General features: G+C 48.0%; 1 long non-coding RNA gene across 1 annotated transcript; it reads right to left on the bottom strand.

Annotated features, from left to right (window-relative positions):
- Window positions 1-3,287: 3,287 nt before the first annotated feature.
- Window positions 3,288-11,743, bottom strand: LOC125709985 (uncharacterized). Its single transcript, XR_007382891.1, has 2 exons — window positions 11,592-11,743; window positions 3,288-5,357 (listed from the first exon to the last, which is right to left on the bottom strand). It is a non-coding gene; the product is annotated as an uncharacterized LOC125709985 (long non-coding RNA).
- Window positions 11,744-16,675: the final 4,932 nt, after the last annotated feature.

The raw sequence follows: 16,675 nt of genomic DNA, 5'->3' as shown, positions 1-16,675 counted from the left end.
GAGCCAAAACAAAACAAGTTTATTTGGTACTGGTTCTCAGACCCACCCAAGATTCTAGAACAGAAATGTTCCGAGGTGAACAAGACAATTTTCATGATGTCATGCAGAATAATATCAAAGTGAAATATGGGGATGTCTCAGCAGACACAGTAACATGGATTATAATACACTGAAATACACTATATGGACAAATGTATTGGGACATGCCCTTCAATCATTTAATTTAAGATGTTTCATATAGACCCATTGCCACAGATATATAAAATCAAGCACCTATCCAGGCAGTCATGTTTACAAACATCTGTGAAAAAATGGGTCACAATGAAGCACAATGAATTGAAGCATGGTACTGTAATAGCAGTCAGTTTGTGAAATTTCTTCCCTGCTTAGATATTCCAGGGTCAACTATGAGTGGTATTATTACAAAGTGGAAGCAATTATAAACAAAAGAAACTCAGCCTTGACATGGCATACCATATAAAGTAACAGTGGGTTTGCTGAGTACTGAGGCATACAGGGCTGTATTTTGACGATCTAACACAAAGTGAAACTAAGTTATCAGAATGTCTAAATCCATTTAGCAATTTTGACGGCAGAAAAAAAAACAGATTTTGTGCCAGCACAAGGCAAAAAAAGGTTGTCCTAACTCTCCAAATTATTCAGAGGCGTGCAATGAACCAGTCGGAATGGCGCGTCACCTCACCTGCATGATCTACGGCGGATCACATTTAAAATTGTGCATTTGCCCAGCAGACCGGTTTGCTTTTTTGCGTAAAGAAATGGAGCACTTGTGCGTGACGTGAAAATGCACGAGCATATCATCTACGAGGGCACCACTGTTCCACCTAAGCCTTTTGAAGGGAAGCAGGCATGCGATGAGGTAGCAGTGAGCATGTCCTTGTTTTCTGGCATTACCAGATCATCCGCACAGTGCCGAAAGCGGCATAATGATGTCAGAAGATGGAAGAAGCAGAAGCTCCTTGGAACAGGGACTTAAGTATGCTTCTGGGTTTTTTATTTCAATTTTGGATCTGCAGTTCACAACATATAGAAAAAAGTGCAATCTTTGTTCAAACGAAACAACCTTCAGTTTTGAAGATGTTTTAAAATAAAAGGCAATCGGGCTGTTATTTTTCTGCTCTCACAAGTCTTCTAAAGTCCTCTAATACGTCCCTACTTATGTCCGACAGGCATCCATCACATGTGCCAATGTTACACAACATACAACATGCCACAAAGAATGCCATGACCTTCTGAGGGCTGCATTGTAATGTTCCAGTTGACTTATCTAAATATCTGAAATACATTTTTAGAAATCTAAATGTCCTTTCAGTTAAATTACATGCTTAATTCTGATACCAAACTCAAAAGGTTTTTTAGTAATGCAGTTTGTTCTTTACTTAAAATATTGTTTTCCTGCTGTTGTTTTATTGAACAGTTTGATTACGTGAAAATGCCAGATGTACTCTACAATAAAATATATATAAGTAAAATAAAATATAGGGGGCGGCATGGTGGTGCAGTGGTTAGCACTGTTGCCTCACACCTCTGGGACCCGGGTTCGAATTTCCGCCTGGGTCACATGTGTGTGGAGTTTGCATGTTCTCCCCATGTCGTCGTGGGGTTTCCTCCGGGTACTCCGGTTTCCCCCCACAGTCAAAAACATGCTGAGGCTAATTGGACTTGCTAAATTGCCCATAGGTGTGCATGTGTGAGTGAATGGCGTGTGAGTGTGCCCTGCGATGGGCTGGCCCCCCATCCTGGGTTGTTCCCTGCCTCGTGCCCATTGCTTCCGGGATAGGCTCCGGACCCCCCCAGTAGGATAAGCGGTTTGGAAAATGGATGGATGGATGTCTCAAAATTAAGGCAGTTACAGGCCGTCTCCTATAAAAAGTCCTGATGAAGTTTTAAAAAGATCTGACAGATATCGTTAACAACAAGATGAATGTATGCGGTTACCCTTCCCTTTCCTACCACTTTCAGGTGCTGCCTCAATTTTGGTGTGATTTAATCAGTCCCAGATCACCAATGATGGAATACTCCGGACCCCCATGACCCAGTAGGATAAGAGGTTTGGAAAATGGATGGATGGATAAAATATAATAAAATAACAAAAAACCATTAGTGCAGCCTTTGCCTATAATGAGCGTCGTGCGCCCGCACATTTCTAAAACACGCCCCTTAAGTGCCATTTAATAATGCACCACTGACTTTAGAAATGTTTTTTTTTGGTCAAAGGTGCAATGACATTGCTCTTAAAATAGCAACACATCAGCAATACCCAGACACGCCACATTTAAAAAACACTACTTTTATGAGTGGGAAGCAGTAATAATATCATTTAATATTTTGATGAAAAATTACCTATATTTTGCAATGAAAATGAACAATGTGCTGTTAGGAAACTAAAGAAACCACTTTGCATCGTGCTTTGCCCAGGTGGAAAATCTAACCCATCATGTGTAAAAGTCACCAACACTCTGTTGACTCAATAACTGCAAGTTCCAAACTTTCTCTGGAATTAACCCCAGCACAGAAATTGTGTAATGGGAGCTTCATGGAATAGGATTCCATTGCCAAGCAACTGCATGCAAACCTCACATATCCAAGCACAACGCCAAGCTTTGGATAGAGTGGTGTAAAGCACCCCGCCAATAGACTAGGAAATGTGTTGTGTGGAGTGATGAATCATGGTTACCTGTCAGGCAGACTGATGGGTTTGGTGGATGCCAGAAGAACTTAACCTACGTGACCGCAGTGTGCCTGAACTACAAAGTTCTGTACTGTACTGCAAAGTTTGGTGGAGAAGTGATAATGATATGGGGCTGTTTTTCAGGGATTAGTCTAGGCCCCTTAGTTATAGTGACGAGAACTGCTAATGCTTCAGCATACCAAGACAGTTTGGACAATTCTATGCTTCCAACTTTGTAAAGCCCTTTTCTGTTTCAGCATGACTGTACACAAACAACATCCATAAAGACATAGTTGGGTGAGTTTGGTGTGGAAAAAACTGGTCTTGACCACAACCAAATCGAACACCTTTGTGTGAATTACAACAGAGATTGTGAGCCTGGACTTCACATCCAACATCAGTGCCTGACCTCACTACTGCTCTTCTGGATGAGTGGGAAAAGTTCCCACAGACACACTCCAAAATGTTATGGAAAGCTTTCCCAGAAGAGTAGCAGCTGCTACCGTGTTTCAGGATCTTATATTAATTTTTGATCCAAAAGACACGTTAGGTCTTATTTTCCCATGTACAACAAACTACAGTACATTTACCAGTATTCATGAACAAAAATCTACATTTATTCAAATACAGACATCATGTCACCTTCTAATCATATCTTTCCATGTAGACAATCTAACAGTACATTTATGAACAAAAATCTACTGTGTATACATTTATTCAAATATAGTCGTCATGTCGTCTTCTTCTGGAACATCATCGTAAATTTCCAAGCTCCAAATTCCATCCTGAATATCTTGCAACTCAATTTCCTTTTGAACCAGAATTTCCTTTCTTTTTGCATCATCTTGTCTGGGAGTCAAAATATTATTTCCTGTTTACATATAATCACATCTCATTCTAGTTATTGTACAATCCATGGGATAGTAATTAGGGTTTATTTTTGGAGTAGGGCATATATTACGAGCATGCTGAAAAATCATGCTAGGGCTTATTTTCGGGGTTGGTCTTATTTTTGGGGAAACACGGTATAACTGCAAATGGGGGACCAACCCCATATTGATCCCTACGAATTTACAATGGGATATGTCAGTGTCTGTGCCATCTGACCCCACCTACTGTGACCTTTCCTCATTTGGCCAGCAGTCATTGCTGGTCATTCTGCGCCCCCCCTCGTCATATAGTCCTTCAACCATTGTGTGTTTTCCCTGCTACCCGGACTGCCACATATCTCTATGGGCTGAATGTGTGGCTTCGAAACTATTCCCCTAGTCATGGGATTGAGACTGGTTAACGATCAACCTCATTCGTTTCTGTTCCCCAGTACTTTGTTACATTTCCCGTTCTAGGTTTGCCCTCCTTGTGTACTTTTCTGATTTTATCTTGTGCTTATTTTTCTTGTTTATTTTCCTTATTTTCACTTATTTTCCTAGTGTAGTATTTCTCTGTGTTCCCTTTCAGGTCTTGTAAGTTCCTAGTCCTGTGTTCATTAGTGTAAGGTACCCCATGTGTTTTTCCTGTGCCCTTGCTATTAATTTGTCTGTATGTGCTACACCTGCCCCCTCGTTAGCTGGTCGTCTGTTTGTATTTAAGTACCTGGTTGGTTCTACTCTGTTCTTCATCCTGCCATTGCCTATGTTACTGTGTTTTGTTGTGCTGCTTGGGTTTTTTTTTCCTATTTCCTCTTTAGTTCCTGCTTCCTTTGTTGCATGGTTTCCCTAGCCTGTTTATTTATGGTTTCTTAATAGTTATTACTCCCAATTAGATATGACCCCTCGTGGTCCCATTTTTTGTATTGTTATTTACATTAAATCCCTATTTCTCTTGAAGCTCAACAGTGGATCATCACCCAATTCCTTGGGCTCACCATACCACTATGTGAAAGAGTGGCAGACTCTAAAAAATGATCCCCAGGCCCTGGGACACCCATCAAACTGGGAACAATAATATCCCTCATGCCTTCTCCAGCTCCTGACCCAGCTGATACCTGGGTGAGTGAACTGTGTCCTTCCAGCTATCTGGAAAAACTTGCCTGAAACTTTAACCGTTCTCCTGTCCCGTGGTTGTGCAAATGTCTGATTGAAGCAGGTAGATTGCTTCTGTGGCTCTCTCCCACAGCCCTAGCCAAGGAGGTGCGCAGACTAAACAGTCTTCTGGCGCTCTGTGGACCTGGCTAAGTTGCTGGTTTATAGGTCTTTCCCTGAGCCCCACTCTGTTTGAGGCTTATGCAGCTTCGACTCCAAGCTCCAGGGCAGTCACCAGTATCAGGGACGGGTTAGTCGATTCAGTCTCCCAAAGGGGGAGTCGGAGACACTCCATTCAGGACTGCCACCAAAATGTAGGTACTTTGCCACCCTCCAGCTCCCACCCTGTGTTCCCCTCTTTGCCCTTGTTGGAGTACACCGATGGACACTTCGGACTACTTTATTTAGTATAGCCAATATGCAGATTTTGATAAAACAGGCTCTGCTTACCTTTCATTAGTGGCGCGCCTGCAGCCTTCCGTGCCCACTCAGGTCTCGTCTGGTATTTGCCAAATGCCGATCTCTATCTCATCCCGGACGAGCCCCCAATTTGTTGGAGTACGCCGACTCCACCGGGTCCATAGATGAGAAGAGATCACCCGGAGGCGTGGATGAGTTGTCCAATAACCTTTTATTCCAATAACCTTTTATTCCATCAGATCGATCTGGGAACCCTGCGACACACCGTGTCCCAGCAGAGTTCGACTTCCTTACTATTCATGTGTGTCTTATACCCCTCTACAAGCAGCCCCTGCCCCTGTCCGTGCTTTTCCACTTTCTGGCAGTTTCGCCTTATCTGGTACACCATGTTGTTCGGTACGTTATCCTAGCAGCTGCTATGTCTAGCAGCTGCCACCACAGCCTGCATCAATAGGTTAATTTTGGTACGCACAGAGCCTCCCTACGTGTCCTTGTTCCCCTGCAGATATTGCTCTCCACAATTCCCCCTTTTGATATCTGAAAAGAGATCACCTGTGCGATTGGGGAAATTGCGACTCCCCCTTTTGATCTCTGCTAGGAGATCACTACTTATGGTGGAAGTCTTCTTCCCTGAGCTCCTCCTCCCCATCCGGAAGGGAGAGGAGGGGCATAATGTGTGGTAGACTCGGATCACGTTTCTCTATGGTGGATGTGATCAGTCGTACGGACAGGGCTTTCAGGCAGAATGCTAACATTAGTAACATGGATAAATACATGGTCAAAGCACACTGCATAGCATCCATATAGTTTTCCCCCAAAGCCCCCCTTTTTATCTCAGTCGTCTCCATCCTGGTCTCGGTCTGATGTCGGATGAGGCCTTCTGCTTCTTCTGCCGGACAGGGGTAGACTACCCTGCCGATCCTCTCAGGTCAGGGGATTATTCTGCCCCTTTGTGGAGACCTGAGTTGGGTCTAGTTCCTCTGAACCAGAACTCTGTGCTTTCCCAGCGACTCCTCCTGGATCTCTGCTACAGATCTGCCTGGCTCCTGTGTCGCGGCGCACTGGCTCCAGTGGAACCACATGTCTCCTTTCCCTTTCAGCCGCACTGCGTGGTCCTCTCAGTGACTTCGAAAGGGCCGGTCCACTGTGCCTCTCACCACTTCCTCTTGATGACTCTCAGGAGGACCCACTCCGCCGTGTGAGGCTTGCCGGTACCTGCTTGGTGACTGCCCCTCTTGGACCTAGCGGGAGAAATCTGAAACGAGAACTTGCAATCCATCATAATATGCTTTGGCCTTCCCGTCCCCCTTTTGTTCTGGCCCCCACTTCAGTTCCCTGTGGGGACCAGGGAATTGCCTCCCTGTCTGGAGCTCAAAGGGGGTGAACCCCGTTCCCCGATTTACGGAGCATCTGATGGACATAAGGGCAAAGGGTAACGCGTCAACCCAATTCATTTTTGTCTGTGCACAGATTTTTGCCAATTTTTGTTTGACTGTCTGGGACCTTACCCTGGGATTGGGGATGGTACACTGTACTGAAGGAATGTCTGAGTCCAAGTGCGATCTCAACTGTGCGCAAATCCTTATTTTTTAAGTGGGAGCCATTGTCTGATCACACCTACATGTCCTATGCCGTGTGCCTCCTCCATCACACCCTGCCTGATTCCTGGGGGAAGCGCCGGACTTCTGTCCGCGCTCTGCCATAACGCCTGTTCCTTCTGTACTCCATTCTGCATCCATACTACCTTCTCTGGTGATGCCTTCTCCTGCTCTTGTCCTACCCTCACTCTGGTGAGCTCCTGTTCTTGCTTGATTTCCTCATCTACACTTACCATTTGCCTCACCGTTTGATAGCCTGCAACCCTTTTGGCCTCCTTGTCTGTGGCCTGGTTTCCTCTTGCCACCACGGTCCCTGATACCTCATGGCCTTTACATTTGACCACCGCCACTGTCCTCGGCAGCTAAAGTGCCTCCGCTAGTTCCCTCATCTCGGCCTCATACTTAATGGGCTTGTTTCCTGCCTTTAGGAATCCTGCTCTCACCCACTGGCTCAATTCCACATGAACTGCCCCTACTACATAGGCTGAATCCGAGTAAATGGTCACATCCTTGCCTTTCCCTAGATGCAGGGGCTGTTGTGTCTGAGCCTACGCTGACATACATCAGTACCTTCCTCTCTCCCCCTTTTTTCTGAAACAGAACGCTGTTCGCCACATTCTCTGTTTCAGAAACACCAAGATAGAAGGAAAGGGAGTAGTCTGGCAGAGCAAGGTCAGCAGCCTGCGCCAGGCACTGCTTTAGAGAGATGAACGTCTCTTCTGCTGCAGTGTCCCAGTTAAGGGGGGCAGTCAGTCGTCTCAGCCCATGTTCCTTCACTAGGGCCTGAAGTGGCTGTGTGAGACCTGTGTAATCAAGGATGTATGTGCGGCTGTACCCTGTGAGCCCCAGGAATGACAGCATGTCCTTGACTGTCACTGGTTTGGGGTGATGCAAGATGGCAGATCAATGGGCAGGGGACAGCCCTGTCCCTGTCCCAGAGAGCACCCCAAGAAATGATCCCTGGAGACAGGGCAAAGCCCTAAGGGAGATGAGTGTACCTCAACTGGCACCCCCTGTAGGTGAATGAGAAGATGTCCCGGGAGTGATCAGCCAGAGCTAGAAAGCATTGGCTAAGTCAATACAAGTGAACCACTTTTGTTCTGGGGCCAGATTGGTGAGAGCCACATAGGGGTTCGGGACTGCCTGCGTGGAGGTTGTTAATGGAGTGCAGATCATGAGCCATTCGATATTTACCGGTACCTGCCTTTTCTACTGAGAGAATGGGTGTATTCCAGGCAGAGCAGGAGGGTTCCAACACCCCGCCTGAGATTAACCCTTCAATGGTCTATGCTATTCCTTCCTCTGCGGCCGGTTTGTAGGGGTATTGTCTGATCCATAGGGGCCCTTCCCCGAGGCGGAGTTCGAACGCAATGGGGGAGCAATGAACGTGGCCTACATCTGTGGGGCTCTGGGACCACAGGGAATCTGGGAGGGAGGCCACCAGGACTTTAGCATCCGGGTGGTCCATTTTTTCCCTTACATGGTCCTGTAATATCTGGTCATGCTGAAGGGTGTCGGCGTCATGGGCCGACACTTTAATGCAGTATGTATTGCACGTGGGGGAGAAGGTGACAGCCGGGATCTGGGTCGCCACCCAGTCCTCAGATTCTCGTGACTTTTGACCATGGGGCCGAGATCTCTGGCCTGATGTCTGGGGTGCAGGGCGAGTGAAATGTGAGGAACTGCCTCCTGACCCATCCTGTATCAAGGTTGCTGCTCGGAAGTGAGGATGGTAGCTGAGGCCACCCCCTCAGGGCCCACATAGATGTTTTGGGAAGGAACTTGCCATTTATGGCCTTCCAGCTGCTCAGAAAAAAGCTCCTCATACCACTCAGTTCTATCCCTATCATAGAACAGAGTTACATGAGGTGGATCGGGCGGAGGGAAATAGGGCTCGAGGAGTGAGATCCAGGGCCTTCACATCGAGTAGGCCCCGAGGAGGCCCGCATAGCCAGGCTCCAGCAGGCCCCCAGTAGATGTCTGCAGCACGGGGTCGCACCGGCCGCATGAGACACTAACCGCTGCCCTGGTATTGAGTCCCGCACTGTAGCCGGGTGCCTTCCGGCACTGTCACCACCAGGCCATCCGCGCTACACAGTATGGAGGCCCCCAGCTTCACCAGGACGTCTCTCCCCAACAGGTTGACTGGGATTGTGGGCGAGATCACAAACAGGAAAGTCTGTTTACCAATTGAAACCTTCACTGGTTTCGTCACTGGCAGTTTCTGTTCCTCCCCGGAGAAGCCCACCACGGTCACTGTGGAGGTGGACACCTGATCATCCTTTGGAACCATGTTCAGAATGGAATATGTGGCTCCAGTATCCACCAGAAATGGCAGTTCTTCGTCCATGACCACGAGGGACAGCATAGGGTCTGCCACTCTTCTGTCCCGGGCCTCTCTTGGGTTGTGTCATTGGGGGAGGGAGAAATCTTCCCACTCCCCGCCATCCAGAGCTGGATATTGGCCTCCTGTCTGGGGTGCGGCTTGTGGGTTTGGGGCCACCATGTGTCCCCTGGTGGGGCCCCCACGGCCTCTGCCCCTTATTGGGCAGTGGGTGCAGGGCAGTGTCTGGCCCAGTGCCCAAAGTTCCCACACTGGTAGCAGGCGCCTCCCCATGGTTGTCCTCTCTGCGGAGTGCCCCTTTCCTAACCTTGGCCTCTCGACCCCCGACCTGGACCACCTTGTCCTCTCCCCCAATTGGGTGCCCACCCGCCGTATTGGTAGAGTGGAGCGAGGTACGTTTCTCCCCACTGGCCTGGCATAGGTTGTGGGGGTGGAACCCCTGTGGTCGCCTCTGCCGCCATCTGCTTCCCAGCAATTGGGTTTGGAGCTCTTTAATGTCACTCTCCTCCTTCCCAGCCTCGTCCTTGGCCCACTGTAGGTAGTGTATCACATGCCTATGCAAAACACGTGGGAGTCCGCACCCGGTAAGTCTGGGTTGTCCAGGATCCCAGCCCGCACCCCTCTGGAACCCCCTACATTGTAGCCCGCCGGAACCATTCCTGCTGCCCCTTCTCCTGTCCGGGGTGACACGCGTCCAAACACCTCCTTATACTTATCCAGGTATTCCTTGGGGTGTATGGTTTTATCCCACGCCAGCTTTGGGACACCTGCTCCAGTTGGAGGAGGAAACATTTCTCTCATGGCGTTCCTGCTGTCAAGCTAATGTCATCAGGATGCGCCAGTGTTCCTGCCCTATCTTCCACCTCCAGCAATGAGTGTTTAGTCAGACATCTGGCTGCCACTGCCCGGAAATCTCCCAGTGCCAACATTGTCCCTGAGTGAGCTGGTCTAGCTTATCCATCCACTGTCCTCCTCCTTCTGCTGGGGGCGGCATTTTATCAGCCAGTGCCTGCACGTCTCCTATCGGGAAGGGTCTATATTTATCCTGCGTATGGCCCGTCCCTCTTAGCAAAGGGAGTTGGTGCTTTGGGGGCCTTGAGACCTTGTAATGACACGCCCCCTCGCTCTCTCCCTCTTCATCGAGGGCAAAGCCCTGAGCCTGAGCCCTCACCATTTCCTCTAAGAGTGAGGTTTCCCGCTGTAGTGCCGCCTCTTTTTTGGCCATCTGCTCCTCTACCTGGTCTGCGAGGGCCCTGTGCTCTGGGTCGTCCTTCCATACCCCCTTAATGTGACCCCACATTTTCACCTTTTTACCATCCTCTAGTTTCCCTGTGTTGGTCCCTGCCCGCTGACCGGGCGAATCTACTCCCCCTTGTTCCTCTAACTGCTCTCTCCTTACTCGAGCTGCAAACGCCACCTGGTCCTGTCTGCCTTCCGCCAACGTTCAACTTCCTTTTCCCATTATCCTGGCCTGCTGCCTCTGTTTAGCCGCCTCGTCCCTGTGACTAGCGTGCTCCCTTTCTTTCCGCCATTGTAACCCACCCAAGGACTGTCTATTTTCTGGCTGATATCCCGCACCCCGAACCACAGTACACATCCTGTCTTTTGCTGCGGCTACCGCTCTATCTCTCTCCTTCTCCTTTGCTGCCTTTGACACCGCTACTCCTACGACTTGCATTTGCCTTGACGGGGCTTCCATGCCCCTTTTTCGACTGGGGGTGCCCAGCCCCCGTCGTCCACTTCCCTATCGAATTCCCCGTCCATTCTAACTCATCCGTCTCTCTTTGCAAAACCATATACTCGGGGCTAGGGTTAATCCAGCCACACTTTCTACACCGCTTTCTGGAAAAACACAACTAACACATACCACCAATACATAGACTCACACGCAACACATGATAACACAAAATAACACTATTACACTTTTACCCCTGGTCTCGGGACTCCAACCCGGTGCTTTGAGGATTTTAACCTCAGAACTCCAACCCAGTACTTTGAGGATTTTAACCTCGGGACTCCAACCCGTTTTAGAGAGGCAGAACCTTATTCCTCTAGCCAACTAGCATTCGGGGGTCCTGAATTCCCCGGGACTCTAACCCAGCTCACTGGGACCCTTACCCAGTGTTTCTATTCGCTCTTCAGCGAATAGTGGGGCTGCCACACTAAGGACACCACAGTGGGACTTTAACCCACCGTCCTGGGACTTCAACCCAGCCTTAAGGTTCCTTTACCTAAACTCATCCGCCGCCTCAATTTACTGACGGCCCTGATGGACACTTCGGACTACTTTATTTAATATAGCCAATATGCAGATTTTGATAAAACAGGCTCTGCTTACCTTTTATTAGTGGCGCGCCTGCAGCCTTCTGTGCCCACTCAGGTCTCGTCTGGTATTTGCCAAATGCCGATCTCTATCTCATCCCGGACGAGCCCCCAATTTGTTGGAGTACGCCGACTCCACCGGGTCCATAGATGAGAAGAGATCACCCGGAGGCGTGGATGAGTTGTCCAATAACCTTTTATTCCAATAACCTTTTATTCCATTTTTTATTCCATCAGATCGATCTGGGAACCCTGCGACACACCGTGTCCCAGCAGAGTTCGACTTCCTTACTATTCATGTGTGTCTTATACCCCTCTACAAGCAGCCCCTGCCCCTGTCCGTACTTTTCCACTTTCTGGCAGTTTCGCCTTATCTGGTACACCATGTTGTTCGGTATGTTATCCTAGCCGCTGCTATGTCTAGCAATTGCTGCCACAGCCTGCGTTAATAGGTTAATTTTGGTACACACAGAGCCTCCTTACGTGTCCTTGTTCCCCTGCAGGTATTGCTCTCCACACCCTCCAGCTCCCATCTTGTGGTATCTGGGTGCCCAATGGACCTGCTTCCAGCAACTGACATGCTATCACTCAGCCCAGCCGATCCTCCTAGGCTTGCGATGGTCCACTCACCTTGTCCTTTTGTGTTTCATCCCTGGTCTGTTTGATAGAGTGTTGAGCATGGGGTAGGAATTAATAAGTATTTACATACTTATTCCTACTCCATTTAGGACTTAAACAATTTTTTTTTTAATTTGTTATTAAGATTTTGTTTATTGTGTCTGCGGCACATACACACAATCGGGGAAGCACACGTGGATGATCAGGGGGCGTGGCACACAAGTGGACTGGACGCGCAGGTCATGACAGAAATCCCCCCCCCCCAAAGGCACGCACTCCGGGCGCCCAGCGGTGCATGTCCTCGGGCGCGGAAATCTCCGTCAGGAGATCGCCGCTCCGATTGGCTAAATCCAGCGCTACCGGGTCCTCCTGGACCTCCGGCTGGTTCAGCTAATATATCACCTCGTGCAGCAGACTGAGATGCCGGTTCTTGGTCTGCTGCGGTGCTTCTTCAGTGAGATCCATCATTCTGTGACACCCAGGGTCAGGCGAGCAATCAGGAAGCGGGGAAGAACGAGGCAGGTAAGCAGAATGCAGGAATACAAGGGTTTACTGGGAAAGACAGAGCAGACAACGACGAACATGACTGACAGACCTGGGGAATACGGACTTAGACGAGGACTAAATACACCAGACAAGCCAAAATAACAGGAAACAGCTGGGCACAATCGGGGAAGCACACGTGGATGATCAGGGGGTGTGGAACACATGAGGACTGGACGCGCAGGTCATGACAATCATCATCACCCTCCAGTGTCCCTTTGAGCCTAGTCTGTTCTTATGCAGTCCCTTCCTCTGTTCCCAAGCCTGCTGCCCCATCAAGCTCCTCTTCCTTTCCGGTGCCCCTACTCCATCCTCGACCCTGCCTCATGTCTCTGGTCCTTTCCCCATTCCGTGTATTCCAGGTCCCCAAGGTCTATCCCCTGCCTTGTTCCTTTGTCTGATGACCCTCTCCCAGTTCTTTGTGTTCGTCCTGTTTTGTCCTTGTCCCTTGTTCCATCTCCTGGCTCTGTCTGTCCAATTCTCTGCTTTCCATTAATTTCTTATTTTTCCCTTCCCTTTTATGCTTTTTGTGCTTCTGTTCTGTGTGGCTCTGGCAATATTCTCATGCACCTAGTGTTCGTGTGTTTGGTGGGGGGTGGCATTCGGTAGTGCTGTCTGACCTTCCATTACCTTTCCCTGTTTGGCCAGCAGGCATTGCTGGTCATTCTGTCTTTCCTCCTCTGTCATATCATACACTTGTGTTTTCCCTACTCTGTGGACTGCCGCATGGATTTATGGGTTGAGTGTGTGGCTTAGAAACTGTAATTCCCATAGTCATGGTTTCGAGACTGTCTAATGATCAACCATCTGTTTCTTTGTACTTATGGGTTTCTGTTCCCCAGTGTTTTGTTATGGTTCCTGTTCTAGGTTTGCCCTCCTTGTGTTCTATTCTGGTTTTAACTTGTGCTTAATTTCTTGATTATTTTCCTAGTGTAGTATTTCCCTGTGTTTCCTTAGAATCAGGTCTTGTAAGGTCCTAGTCCTGTGTTCATTAGTCAAAGTTACCACACCTGTCGTTTGTTTTCCCTGTGCCCTTGCTATTGGTTTATTGTTTTGTGTGCCACACCTGCTTCCTTGTTACCCTATTTGTCTATTTGTATTTGATGCTGCATTCCATTTCCCTTGGAGGTCAGAACTTGGAATGTCACACGTTCCAGTACAAGAAGTCAGAAAGCCATTTAACAATACCAGGGACCCGTTTCAAAAGCAAGGTTTCTTGCTTAGCTGGACAACTTGTTAGATTTAAGGTACCTAAGTTTAAATGGGCTTTATCTTCGTTCACTTACGTTTAGCCAGGACTATCTTACATCCGAGAAATAATGCAACTAAGCATGAAGTCCAGCTCTAGCGCAGTTAATTGTTAGCTGTTGTTAGAAATATCAGTTGATAACACATTACATGGTGTCTTGCGCATAAAACTCCATAGCAACATGTACACAGATAAGTGGGACAGTATTGTGTGAACAACCAATTTAATGAGCCACAAATACGATGTAAGTGCTAATAAACAGTGTAACTACAAGTTTCACTTCTGTTGATATAGGGCACAGCCATCTTGAATTCTGAGCTTGGGGTTGATGTTGATTCTTCTTCAGTTCATGAGTCAGAATTTTGACTTGAGGGGGTGTTCCAACTGAAATTTCTGACTAGGATCTCAGATTTTCCGAGTTATGAGATGGAACGCACCATAAGTGCCTGGTTCTACCCTGTTCTTCAGTCTGCCATTGCCCTTGTTACTGAGTACTGTTTCTCTGCTTGTTTTTTCTAGTTTCTGCTCTTGTTGTTGCCTGGGGTGGGGGGCATGTTCCATCAATGTTGTTTAAGAAATCGTTTATTTGAAAAATCCTGTCTTGGATTAGTGGAGATTTTCACTTAAGGCTAAATCCATTCCATTAACCGAAATCAGCTGGATCTTGTAAATGATATTTCTTCACAGTAGCAGAGCAAACCCTGTTGGTGAAACTGTACAAGGAATACAAATGGCTTGGCAGAAAATTGCTGAAAGAGTAAGTGCATAAATTATACTGCCTAGTATATGTAGTTCTAGCAGATCACCACATATACCCTAGTTAGATATTTATAAGAGATATAAGTGGAGCAAGTGGAGCAGTAGGCTACAGTTACTTTTTATCTTTCCTTATTGTCATGACAGAGCTCCATAAAGACTCACCTCAGCGAGCCAAGAGCAAGCGCATCGGCTTGCTCCAGGAGGTGAGCTATTGGCTCAACCAGCTCGAGGTCCATGAAGACCCCGAGGCGCTAGAGCTAGCCAGGCGAAGCGGGACTCTCCTGGAGGAGGTGTCCCCGCCTGGGAACACACACCTCTTTGTGACAATCTCCGGCTGCTGATGCGGCGCGTGACAGAGGAGGCTGCAGCTGGTCGCATCACTTAAGGCGGAGGCTGGAGACCTGCCGCCCGTCCCTGCGGACACGGCGCAACCTCCCGCCCTGCCCCCGGGGTCGCCCTTGCTCTCCCGGGCTGTAGCTTGGCGGCTGCTTGCGGGTCCTCCGGCTCCGGTCAGGCTGTCGCCTGCGGGTCCCCCTCCGAGAGCTCATCGTCCGCCGATGGTCCCTCCTCCGACGCCCCGTCGGCAGCCTCCGGGTTCCCATGCTTCGACTCCTCAGTTGCCTGCAGGTCCCCCCACTGCAGCTCGGTGTCAGACGGTGCCTTCCCCGGCTTTGGCTGTGCCGTCGCCTGCGCCGGCTTTCCCCTCCATCTCACCTGCGCCATGGTCCCCTCCGCCTTCCTCTTCGCCTTACCCGGTGCCCCCTCCTGCTTCCTCCTTGCCTCCTGCGTCACTCTCTGTGCCTGTCTCCTCGCCCTCTGTGAAGTCCCCTCCTGCTCCGGTCGTATGCTGCTCCTCTGGCTGCCGCCGTCGCCCGCTGTGGCTCCCTCGGGCTCCCCTTTGTCCCCTGACACCTGACTTTACAGACACATGAACTTTAATGACATCCCACTCTTAATATATAGGCTTTAATATGGAGTTGGCCCACCCTTTGCAGCTATAACAGCTTCAACTCTTCTGGGAGGGCTGTCCACGAGGTTTAGGAGCATGTATATCAATTTCATTTTCAATTATAAGCCCCTTGCTATCCTACAAATTAGTGATTTCAGCTTTTAGAGCTCTTTTTGACAATAAAAGAAACTTTTATTGTCACCCTTAGCCTCCAATGCTATTTTTCTTTCGACATTCCTCTTAGAGAGTCTAATGTTGTTTTTTAACTCAACCTGTAGCCCTTTTCCTTCTGACTTTATTCTTAATTTCCTTAGTAAACCACCTTGGTTGTAGTTTCCTAGATTTAGTTTTGCTGGAAACAAGTATGAAGTCCTCTTGCACTTGCAACAATGTGCTTTTAAAAAATTTCCATGCCTCCATCCAGTTTACAGGTTACAGTTTCAGTCTCATACCATTAAAGTTAGCCACAACATTGTATACTTTTCTTTTGGACTTTGTTCTTTGGACACTAAAATTAACCTGAAATTTAACCATGCCATGATCACTACCGTTCAATGGTTCTAAAACCTCTAATTTTCCAATCATATCCTGGTTGTTAGAGAAAACAAGATCAAGAAGGGCTTCTCCCCAGGTAGGGGTATTTACAGACTGAGTAAAAAACAATCCCCTACTAATTCCACCATCTCAAGTGCATTTACAGAGGAACCAGAGATTGTCCCACTGAATCCCAGGCAAATTAAAATCACACATAACCACCACATAATTTTTGTTACTCATATTACTGATATCGTCATACAACATTCTGCTTTCCTCTGCAGCTACATTAGGTGCTCTATAACAAACCCCGACAATAAGGCCATTTGAGTTTTTAGCATTTAGTTTTATCCATACAATTTCTGTACTTTTATTTTTATCAGTGAGCTCCCTTGCCTGCAAGTTTTCTTTTCCATATACTGCAACATCACCTCCCTTCTCGCCTATCTGGTCTCTACGGAACAACATATAACCATCCATATTATATTCTTCACCATCATTGTCAGTCATCCATGTTGCAGTTATTCCTATAATGTCGTAAGTGTCTGATGATATTAAAGCCTCTAAATCATGAATTTTGTTTCTAATACTCCTAGTGTTTAAGTACAGACAGCAAAGGGTAGGCC

The sequence above is a fragment of the Brienomyrus brachyistius genome, chromosome 16 (genome assembly GCF_023856365.1).
Source record: "Brienomyrus brachyistius isolate T26 chromosome 16, BBRACH_0.4, whole genome shotgun sequence".
Classification (NCBI taxonomy): domain Eukaryota; kingdom Metazoa; phylum Chordata; class Actinopteri; order Osteoglossiformes; family Mormyridae; genus Brienomyrus; species Brienomyrus brachyistius.
Note: the sequence above shows the minus strand (reverse complement) of the source record. Positions and strands in the feature narration are given on the sequence as shown.